This window comes from Hypomesus nipponensis, chromosome 7, assembly GCF_054491055.1.
Source record: "Hypomesus nipponensis isolate SF chromosome 7, ASM5449105v1, whole genome shotgun sequence".
Lineage (NCBI taxonomy): Eukaryota > Metazoa > Chordata > Actinopteri > Osmeriformes > Osmeridae > Hypomesus > Hypomesus nipponensis.
This window is the reverse complement of record NC_140367.1, coordinates 16,640,001-16,647,500: the sequence shown is the minus strand read 5'-3', so window position 1 is coordinate 16,647,500 and position 7,500 is coordinate 16,640,001. Positions and strand designations below refer to the sequence as shown.

The 7,500-nt window shown below is 47.0% G+C and overlaps 20 non-coding genes and 5 pseudogenes across 20 annotated transcripts in view; all 25 read left to right on the top strand.

The window, feature by feature from the left end:
* The first annotated feature begins 118 nt into the window (after nucleotides 1-118).
* Nucleotides 119-237, top strand: LOC146279313 (5S ribosomal RNA). The gene has a single exon (XR_014763183.1). It is a non-coding gene; the product is annotated as a 5S ribosomal RNA (ribosomal RNA).
* Nucleotides 238-427: 190 nt separating this feature from the next.
* On the top strand, nucleotides 428-546 carry LOC146279312 (5S ribosomal RNA). Its single transcript, XR_014763182.1, has one exon. It is a non-coding gene; the product is annotated as a 5S ribosomal RNA (ribosomal RNA).
* A 228-nt stretch (nucleotides 547-774) lies between these two features.
* LOC146279311 (5S ribosomal RNA) lies at nucleotides 775-893 on the top strand. The gene has a single exon (XR_014763181.1). It is a non-coding gene; the product is annotated as a 5S ribosomal RNA (ribosomal RNA).
* Nucleotides 894-1,067: 174 nt separating this feature from the next.
* On the top strand, nucleotides 1,068-1,186 carry LOC146279310 (5S ribosomal RNA; annotated as a pseudogene).
* A 172-nt stretch (nucleotides 1,187-1,358) lies between these two features.
* On the top strand, nucleotides 1,359-1,477 carry LOC146279309 (5S ribosomal RNA). Its single transcript, XR_014764754.1, has one exon. It is a non-coding gene; the product is annotated as a 5S ribosomal RNA (ribosomal RNA).
* Nucleotides 1,478-1,645: 168 nt separating this feature from the next.
* LOC146279308 (5S ribosomal RNA) lies at nucleotides 1,646-1,764 on the top strand. Its single transcript, XR_014763179.1, has one exon. It is a non-coding gene; the product is annotated as a 5S ribosomal RNA (ribosomal RNA).
* A 172-nt stretch (nucleotides 1,765-1,936) lies between these two features.
* Nucleotides 1,937-2,055, top strand: LOC146279307 (5S ribosomal RNA; annotated as a pseudogene).
* A 188-nt stretch (nucleotides 2,056-2,243) lies between these two features.
* LOC146279306 (5S ribosomal RNA) lies at nucleotides 2,244-2,362 on the top strand. Its single transcript, XR_014763178.1, has one exon. It is a non-coding gene; the product is annotated as a 5S ribosomal RNA (ribosomal RNA).
* Nucleotides 2,363-2,552: 190 nt separating this feature from the next.
* On the top strand, nucleotides 2,553-2,671 carry LOC146279305 (5S ribosomal RNA). Its single transcript, XR_014764641.1, has one exon. It is a non-coding gene; the product is annotated as a 5S ribosomal RNA (ribosomal RNA).
* Nucleotides 2,672-2,841: 170 nt separating this feature from the next.
* Nucleotides 2,842-2,960, top strand: LOC146279304 (5S ribosomal RNA). The gene has a single exon (XR_014763177.1). It is a non-coding gene; the product is annotated as a 5S ribosomal RNA (ribosomal RNA).
* A 172-nt stretch (nucleotides 2,961-3,132) lies between these two features.
* Nucleotides 3,133-3,251, top strand: LOC146279303 (5S ribosomal RNA). Its single transcript, XR_014765651.1, has one exon. It is a non-coding gene; the product is annotated as a 5S ribosomal RNA (ribosomal RNA).
* A 184-nt stretch (nucleotides 3,252-3,435) lies between these two features.
* On the top strand, nucleotides 3,436-3,554 carry LOC146279302 (5S ribosomal RNA). The gene has a single exon (XR_014764484.1). It is a non-coding gene; the product is annotated as a 5S ribosomal RNA (ribosomal RNA).
* A 172-nt stretch (nucleotides 3,555-3,726) lies between these two features.
* On the top strand, nucleotides 3,727-3,845 carry LOC146279301 (5S ribosomal RNA; annotated as a pseudogene).
* Nucleotides 3,846-4,019: 174 nt separating this feature from the next.
* Nucleotides 4,020-4,138, top strand: LOC146279300 (5S ribosomal RNA). The gene has a single exon (XR_014763176.1). It is a non-coding gene; the product is annotated as a 5S ribosomal RNA (ribosomal RNA).
* A 168-nt stretch (nucleotides 4,139-4,306) lies between these two features.
* On the top strand, nucleotides 4,307-4,425 carry LOC146279299 (5S ribosomal RNA). The gene has a single exon (XR_014763175.1). It is a non-coding gene; the product is annotated as a 5S ribosomal RNA (ribosomal RNA).
* A 186-nt stretch (nucleotides 4,426-4,611) lies between these two features.
* Nucleotides 4,612-4,730, top strand: LOC146279298 (5S ribosomal RNA). Its single transcript, XR_014763174.1, has one exon. It is a non-coding gene; the product is annotated as a 5S ribosomal RNA (ribosomal RNA).
* A 280-nt stretch (nucleotides 4,731-5,010) lies between these two features.
* Nucleotides 5,011-5,129, top strand: LOC146279297 (5S ribosomal RNA). Its single transcript, XR_014763173.1, has one exon. It is a non-coding gene; the product is annotated as a 5S ribosomal RNA (ribosomal RNA).
* A 174-nt stretch (nucleotides 5,130-5,303) lies between these two features.
* On the top strand, nucleotides 5,304-5,422 carry LOC146279296 (5S ribosomal RNA). The gene has a single exon (XR_014763172.1). It is a non-coding gene; the product is annotated as a 5S ribosomal RNA (ribosomal RNA).
* Nucleotides 5,423-5,608: 186 nt separating this feature from the next.
* On the top strand, nucleotides 5,609-5,727 carry LOC146279295 (5S ribosomal RNA). The gene has a single exon (XR_014763171.1). It is a non-coding gene; the product is annotated as a 5S ribosomal RNA (ribosomal RNA).
* Nucleotides 5,728-5,977: 250 nt separating this feature from the next.
* LOC146279294 (5S ribosomal RNA) lies at nucleotides 5,978-6,096 on the top strand. The gene has a single exon (XR_014763170.1). It is a non-coding gene; the product is annotated as a 5S ribosomal RNA (ribosomal RNA).
* Nucleotides 6,097-6,270: 174 nt separating this feature from the next.
* Nucleotides 6,271-6,389, top strand: LOC146279293 (5S ribosomal RNA; annotated as a pseudogene).
* A 172-nt stretch (nucleotides 6,390-6,561) lies between these two features.
* LOC146279292 (5S ribosomal RNA) lies at nucleotides 6,562-6,680 on the top strand. Its single transcript, XR_014764753.1, has one exon. It is a non-coding gene; the product is annotated as a 5S ribosomal RNA (ribosomal RNA).
* Nucleotides 6,681-6,848: 168 nt separating this feature from the next.
* On the top strand, nucleotides 6,849-6,967 carry LOC146279291 (5S ribosomal RNA). Its single transcript, XR_014763168.1, has one exon. It is a non-coding gene; the product is annotated as a 5S ribosomal RNA (ribosomal RNA).
* A 172-nt stretch (nucleotides 6,968-7,139) lies between these two features.
* LOC146279290 (5S ribosomal RNA) lies at nucleotides 7,140-7,258 on the top strand (annotated as a pseudogene).
* A 188-nt stretch (nucleotides 7,259-7,446) lies between these two features.
* Nucleotides 7,447-7,500, top strand: part of LOC146279289 (5S ribosomal RNA) — a 119-nt gene continuing 65 nt past the window's right edge. The window contains exon 1 of the ribosomal RNA XR_014763167.1: nucleotides 7,447-7,500. This exon is cut by the window's right edge and continues 65 nt beyond it. This is a non-coding gene — a ribosomal RNA (5S ribosomal RNA).

The following is a 7,500-nucleotide window of genomic DNA, read 5'->3' as shown; positions in this document are numbered from 1 at the left end:
CCTTCATGAAAGGGGCTGGAAGCTGTTTTCATTTTGACACGAGAGAGAGAGAGACCACCTTGCATTGTCAATTGCTAAATCTGTATATGGATAAGTAGCCTATGGTTGTCAACTTATTTCGTACGGCCATACCAGCCTGGCAACGCCCGATCTCGTCTGATCTCGGAAGCTAAGCAGGGTCGGGCCTGGTTAGTACTTGGATGGGAGACCGCCTGGGAATACCAGGTGCTGTATGCTCTTTTGCTCATTCACTTAGAAACTGAAATCTTGCAATATGCACAAGTAGTCCTTCATGAAAGGGGCTGGAAGCTGTTTTCATTTTGACACGAGAGAGAGAGAGAGAGAGAGAGAGAGAGAGAGAGACCACCTTGCATTGTCAATTGCTAAATCTGTATATGGATAAGTAGCCTATGGTTGTCAACTTATTTCGTACGGCCATACCAGCCTGGCAACGCCCGATCTCGTCTGATCTCGGAAGCTAAGCAGGGTCGGGCCTGGTTAGTACTTGGATGGGAGACCGCCTGGGAATACCAGGTGCTGTATGCTCTTTTGCTGATTCACTTAGAAACTGAAATCTTGCAATATGCACAAGTAGTCCTTCATGAAAGGGGCTGGAAGCTGTTTTCATTTTGTCACGAGAGAGAGAGAGAGAGAGAGAGAGAGAGAGAGAGAGAGAGAGAGAGAGAGAGAGAGAGAGAGAGAGAGAGAGACCACCTTGCATTGTCAATTGCTAAATCTGTATATGGATAAGTAGCCTATGGTTGTCAACTTATTTCGTACGGCCATACCAGCCTGGCAACGCCCGATCTCGTCTGATCTCGGAAGCTAAGCAGGGTCGGGCCTGGTTAGTACTTGGATGGGAGACCGCCTGGGAATACCAGGTGCTGTATGCTCTTTTGCTCATTCACTTAGAAACTGAAATCTTGCAATATGCACAAGTAGTCCTTCATGAAAGGGGCTGGAAGCTGTTTTCATTTTGACACGAGAGAGAGAGAGAGAGAGACCACCTTGCATTGTCAATTGCTAAATCTGTATATGGATAAGTAGCCTATGGTTGTCAACTTATTTCGTACGGCCATACCAGCCTGGCAACGCCCGATCTCGTCTGATCTCGGAATCTAAGCAGGGTCGGGCCTGGTTAGTACTTGGATGGGAGACCGCCTGGGTATACCAGGTGCTGTATGCTCTTTTGCTCATTCACTTAGAAACTGAAATCTTGCAATATGCACAAGTAGTCCTTCATGAAAGGGGCTGGAAGCTGTTTTCATTTTGACACGAGAGAGAGAGAGAGAGACTACCTTGCATTGTCAATTGCTAAATCTGTATATGGATAAGTAGCCTATGGTTGTCAACTTATTTCGTACGGCCATACCAGCCTGGCAACGCCCGATCTCGTCTGATCTCGGAAGCTAAGCAGGGTCGGGCCTGGTTAGTACTTGGATGGGAGACCTCCTGGGAATACCAGGTACTGTATGCTCTTTTGCTCATTCACTTAGAAATTGACATCTTGCAATATGCACAAGTAGTCCTTCATGAAAGGGGCTGGAAGCTGTTTTCATTTTGACACGAGAGAGAGAGAGACTACCTTGCATTGTCAATTGCTAAATCTGTATATGGATAAGTAGCCTATGGTTGTCAACTTATTTCGTACGGCCATACCAGCCTGGCAACGCCCGATCTCGTCTGATCTCGGAAGCTAAGCAGGGTCGGGCCTGGTTAGTACTTGGATGGGAGACCGCCTGGGAATACCAGGTGCTGTATGCTCTTTTGCTCATTCACTTAGAAACTGAAATCTTGCAATATGCACAAGTAGTCCTTCATGAAAGGGGCTGGAAGCTGTTTTCATTTTGACACGAGAGAGAGAGAGAGAGACTACCTTGCATTGTCAATTGCTAAATCTGTATATGGATAAGTAGCCTATGGTTGTCAACTTATTTTGTACGGCCATACCAGCCTGGCAACGCCCGATCTCGTCTGATCTCGGAATCTAAGCAGGGTCGGGCCTGGTTAGTACTTGGATGGGAGACCGCCTGGGTATACCAGGTGCTGTATGCTCTTTTGCTCATTCACTTAGAAACTGAAATCTTGCAATATGCACAAGTAGTCCTTCATGAAAGGGGCTGGAAGCTGTTTTCATTTTGACACGAGAGAGAGAGAGAGAGAGAGAGAGAGAGAGAGACCACCTTGCATTGTCAATTGCTAAATCTGTATATGGATAAGTAGCCTATGGTTGTCAACTTATTTCGTACGGCCATACCAGCCTGGCAACGCCCGATCTCGTCTGATCTCGGAAGCTAAGCAGGGTCGGGCCTGGTTAGTACTTGGATGGGAGACCGCCTGGGAATACCAGGTGCTGTATGCTCTTTTGCTGATTCACTTAGAAACTGAAATCTTGCAATATGCACAAGTAGTCCTTCATGAAAGGGGCTGGAAGCTGTTTTCATTTTGACACGAGAGAGAGAGAGAGAGAGAGAGAGAGAGAGAGAGACCACCTTGCATTGTCAATTGCTAAATCTGTATATGGATAAGTAGCCTATGGTTGTCAACTTATTTCCTACGGCCATACCAGCCTGGCAACGCCCGATCTCGTCTGATCTCGGAAGCTAAGCAGGGTCGGGCCTGGTTAGTACTTGGATGGGAGACCGCCTGGGAATACCAGGTGCTGTATGCTCTTTTGCTGATTCACTTAGAAACTGAAATCTTGCAATATGCACAAGTAGTCCTTCATGAAAGGGGCTGGAAGCTGTTTTCATTTTGACACGAGAGAGAGAGAGAGACCACCTTGCATTGTCAATTGCTAAATCTGTATATGGATAAGTAGCCAATGGTTGTCAACTTATTTCGTACGGCCATACCAGCCTGGCAACGCCCGATCTCGTCTGATCTCGGAAGCTAAGCAGGGTCGGGCCTGGTTAGTACTTGGATGGGAGACCGCCTGGGAATACCAGGTGCTGTATGCTCTTTTGCTCATTCACTTAGAAACTGAAATCTTGCAATATGCACAAGTAGTCCTTCATGAAAGGGGCTGGAAGCTGTTTTCATTTTGACACGAGAGAGAGAGAGAGAGACTACCTTGCATTGTCAATTGCTAAATCTGTATATGGATAAGTAGCCTATGGTTGTCAACTTATTTCGTACGGCCATACCAGCCTGGCAACGCCCGATCTCGTCTGATCTCGGAAGCTAAGCAGGGTCGGGCCTGGTTAGTACTTGGATGGGAGACCGCCTGGGTATACCAGGTGCTGTATGCTCTTTTGCTCATTCACTTAGAAACTGAAATCTTGCAATATGCACAAGTAGTCCTTCATGAAAGGGGCTGGAAGCTGTTTTCATTTTGACACGAGAGAGAGAGAGAGAGAGAGAGAGAGAGACCACCTTGCATTGTCAATTGCTAAATCTGTATATGGATAAGTAGCCTATGGTTGTCAACTTATTTCGTACAGCCATACCAGCCTGGCAACGCCCGATCTCGTCTGATCTCGGAAGCTAAGCAGGGTCGGGCCTGGTTAGTACTTGGATGGGAGACCGCCTGGGAATACCAGGTGCTGTATGCTCTTTTGCTCATTCACTTAGAAACTGAAATCTTGCAATATGCACAAGTAGTCCTTCATGAAAGGGGCTGGAAGCTGTTTTCATTTTGACACGAGAGAGAGAGAGAGAGACCACCTTGCATTGTCAATTGCTAAATCTGTATATGGATAAGTAGCCTATGGTTGTCAACTTATTTCGTACGGCCATACCAGCCTGGCAACGCCCAATCTCGTCTGATCTCGGAAGCTAAGCAGGGTCGGGCCTGGTTAGTACTTGGATGGGAGACCGCCTGGGAATACCAGGTGCTGTATGCTCTTTTGCTCATTCACTTAGAAACTGAAATCTTGCAATATGCACAAGTAGTCCTTCATGAAAGGGGCTGGAAGCTGTTTTCATTTTGACACGAGAGAGAGAGAGAGAGAGACCACCTTGCATTGTCAATTGCCAAATCTGTATATGGATAAGTAGCCTATGGTTGTCAACTTATTTCGTACGGCCATACCAGCCTGGCAACGCCCGATCTCGTCTGATCTCGGAAGCTAAGCAGGGTCGGGCCTGGTTAGTACTTGGATGGGAGACCGCCTGGGAATACCAGGTGCTGTATGCTCTTTTGCTCATTCACTTAGAAACTGAAATCTTGCAATATGCACAAGTAGTCCTTCATGAAAGGGGCTGGAAGCTGTTTTCATTTTGACACGAGAGAGAGAGAGACCACCTTGCATTGTCAATTGCTAAATCTGTATATGGATAAGTAGCCTATGGTTGTCAACTTATTTCGTACGGCCATACCAGCCTGGCAACGCCCGATCTCGTCTGATCTCGGAAGCTAAGCAGGGTCGGGCCTGGTTAGTACTTGGATGGGAGACCGCCTGGGAATACCAGGTGCTGTATGCTCTTTTGCTCATTCACTTAGAAACTGAAATCTTGCAATATGCACAAGTAGTCCTTCATGAAAGGGGCTGGAAGCTGTTTTCATTTTGACACGAGAGAGAGAGAGAGAGAGAGAGAGAGAGAGACCACCTTGCATTGTCAATTGCTAAATCTGTATATGGATAAGTAGCCTATGGTTGTCAACTTATTTCGTACGGCCATACCAGCCTGGCAACGCCCGATCTCGTCTGATCTCGGAAGCTAAGCAGGGTCGGGCCTGGTTAGTACTTGGATGGGAGACCGCCTGGGAATACCAGGTGCTGTATGCTCTTTTGCTGATTCACTTAGAAACTGAAATCTTGCAATATGCACAAGTAGTCCTTCATGAAAGGGGCTGGAAGCTGTTTTCATTTTGTCACGAGAGAGAGAGAGAGAGAGAGAGAGAGAGAGAGAGAGAGAGAGAGAGAGAGAGAGAGAGAGAGAGAGAGAGAGAGAGAGAGAGAGAGAGAGAGAGAGAGAGAGAGAGAGAGAGAGAGAGAGAGAGACCACCTTGCATTGTCAATTGCTAAATCTGTATATGGATAAGTAGCCTATGGTTGTCAACTTATTTCGTACGGCCATACCAGCCTGGCAACGCCCGATCTCGTCTGATCTCGGAAGCTAAGCAGGGTCGGGCCTGGTTAGTACTTGGATGGGAGACCGCCTGGGAATACCAGGTGCTGTATGCTCTTTTGCTCATTCACTTAGAAACTGAAATCTTGCAATATGCACAAGTAGTCCTTCATGAAAGGGGCTGGAAGCTGTTTTCATTTTGACACGAGAGAGAGAGAGAGAGAGACCACCTTGCATTGTCAATTGCTAAATCTGTATATGGATAAGTAGCCTATGGTTGTCAACTTATTTCGTACGGCCATACCAGCCTGGCAACGCCCGATCTCGTCTGATCTCGGAAGCTAAGCAGGGTCGGGCCTGGTTAGTACTTGGATGGGAGACCGCCTGGGAATACCAGGTGCTGTATGCTCTTTTGCTCATTCACTTAGAAACTGAAATCTTGCAATATGCACAAGTAGTCCTTCATGAAAGGGGCTGGAAGCTGTTTTCATTTTGACACGAGAGAGAGAGAGAGAGAGAGAGAGAGAGAGACCACCTTGCATTGTCAATTGCTAAATCTGTATATGGATAAGTAGCCTATGGTTGTCAACTTATTTCGTACGGCCATACCAGCCTGGCAACGCCCGATCTCGTCTGATCTCGGAAGCTAAGCAGGGTCGGGCCTGGTTAGTACTTGGATGGGAGACCGCCTGGGAATACCAGGTGCTGTATGCTCTTTTGCTGATTCACTTAGAAACTGAAATCTTGCAATATGCACAAGTAGTCCTTCATGAAAGGGGCTGGAAGCTGTTTTCATTTTGTCACGAGAGAGAGAGAGAGAGAGAGAGAGAGAGAGAGAGAGAGAGAGAGAGAGAGAGAGAGAGAGAGAGAGAGAGAGAGAGAGAGAGAGAGAGAGAGAGACCACCTTGCATTGTCAATTGCTAAATCTGTATATGGATAAGTAGCCTATGGTTGTCAACTTATTTCGTACGGCCATACCAGCCTGGCAACGCCCGATCTCGTCTGATCTCGGAAGCTAAGCAGGGTCGGGCCTGGTTAGTACTTGGATGGGAGACCGCCTGGGAATACCAGGTGCTGTATGCTCTTTTGCTCATTCACTTAGAAACTGAAATCTTGCAATATGCACAAGTAGTCCTTCATGAAAGGGGCTGGAAGCTGTTTTCATTTTGACACGAGAGAGAGAGAGAGAGAGACCACCTTGCATTGTCAATTGCTAAATCTGTATATGGATAAGTAGCCTATGGTTGTCAACTTATTTCGTACGGCCATACCAGCCTGGCAACGCCCGATCTCGTCTGATCTCGGAATCTAAGCAGGGTCGGGCCTGGTTAGTACTTGGATGGGAGACCGCCTGGGTATACCAGGTGCTGTATGCTCTTTTGCTCATTCACTTAGAAACTGAAATCTTGCAATATGCACAAGTAGTCCTTCATGAAAGGGGCTGGAAGCTGTTTTCATTTTGACACGAGAGAGAGAGAGAGAGACTACCTTGCATTGTCAATTGCTAAATCTGTATATGGATAAGTAGCCTATGGTTGTCAACTTATTTCGTACGGCCATACCAGCCTGGCAACGCCCGATCTCGTCTGATCTCGGAAGCTAAGCAGGGTCGGGCCTGGTTAGTACTTGGATGGGAGACCTCCTGGGAATACCAGGTACTGTATGCTCTTTTGCTCATTCACTTAGAAATTGACATCTTGCAATATGCACAAGTAGTCCTTCATGAAAGGGGCTGGAAGCTGTTTTCATTTTGACACGAGAGAGAGAGAGACTACCTTGCATTGTCAATTGCTAAATCTGTATATGGATAAGTAGCCTATGGTTGTCAACTTATTTCGTACGGCCATACCAGCCTGGCAACGCCCGATCTCGTCTGATCTCGGAAGCTAAGCAGGGTCGGGCCTGGTTAGTACTTGGATGGGAGACCGCCTGGGAATACCAGGTGCTGTATGCTCTTTTGCTCATTCACTTAGAAACTGAAATCTTGCAATATGCACAAGTAGTCCTTCATGAAAGGGGCTGGAAGCTGTTTTCATTTTGACACGAGAGAGAGAGAGAGAGACTACCTTGCATTGTCAATTGCTAAATCTGTATATGGATAAGTAGCCTATGGTTGTCAACTTATTTTGTACGGCCATACCAGCCTGGCAACGCCCGATCTCGTCTGATCTCGGAATCTAAGCAGGGTCGGGCCTGGTTAGTACTTGGATGGGAGACCGCCTGGGTATACCAGGTGCTGTATGCTCTTTTGCTCATTCACTTAGAAACTGAAATCTTGCAATATGCACAAGTAGTCCTTCATGAAAGGGGCTGGAAGCTGTTTTCATTTTGACACGAGAGAGAGAGAGAGAGAGAGAGAGAGAGAGAGACCACCTTGCATTGTCAATTGCTAAATCTGTATATGGATAAGTAGCCTATGGTTGTCAACTTATTTCGTACGGCCATACCAGCCTGGCAACGCCCGATCTCGTCTGATCTCGGAAGCTA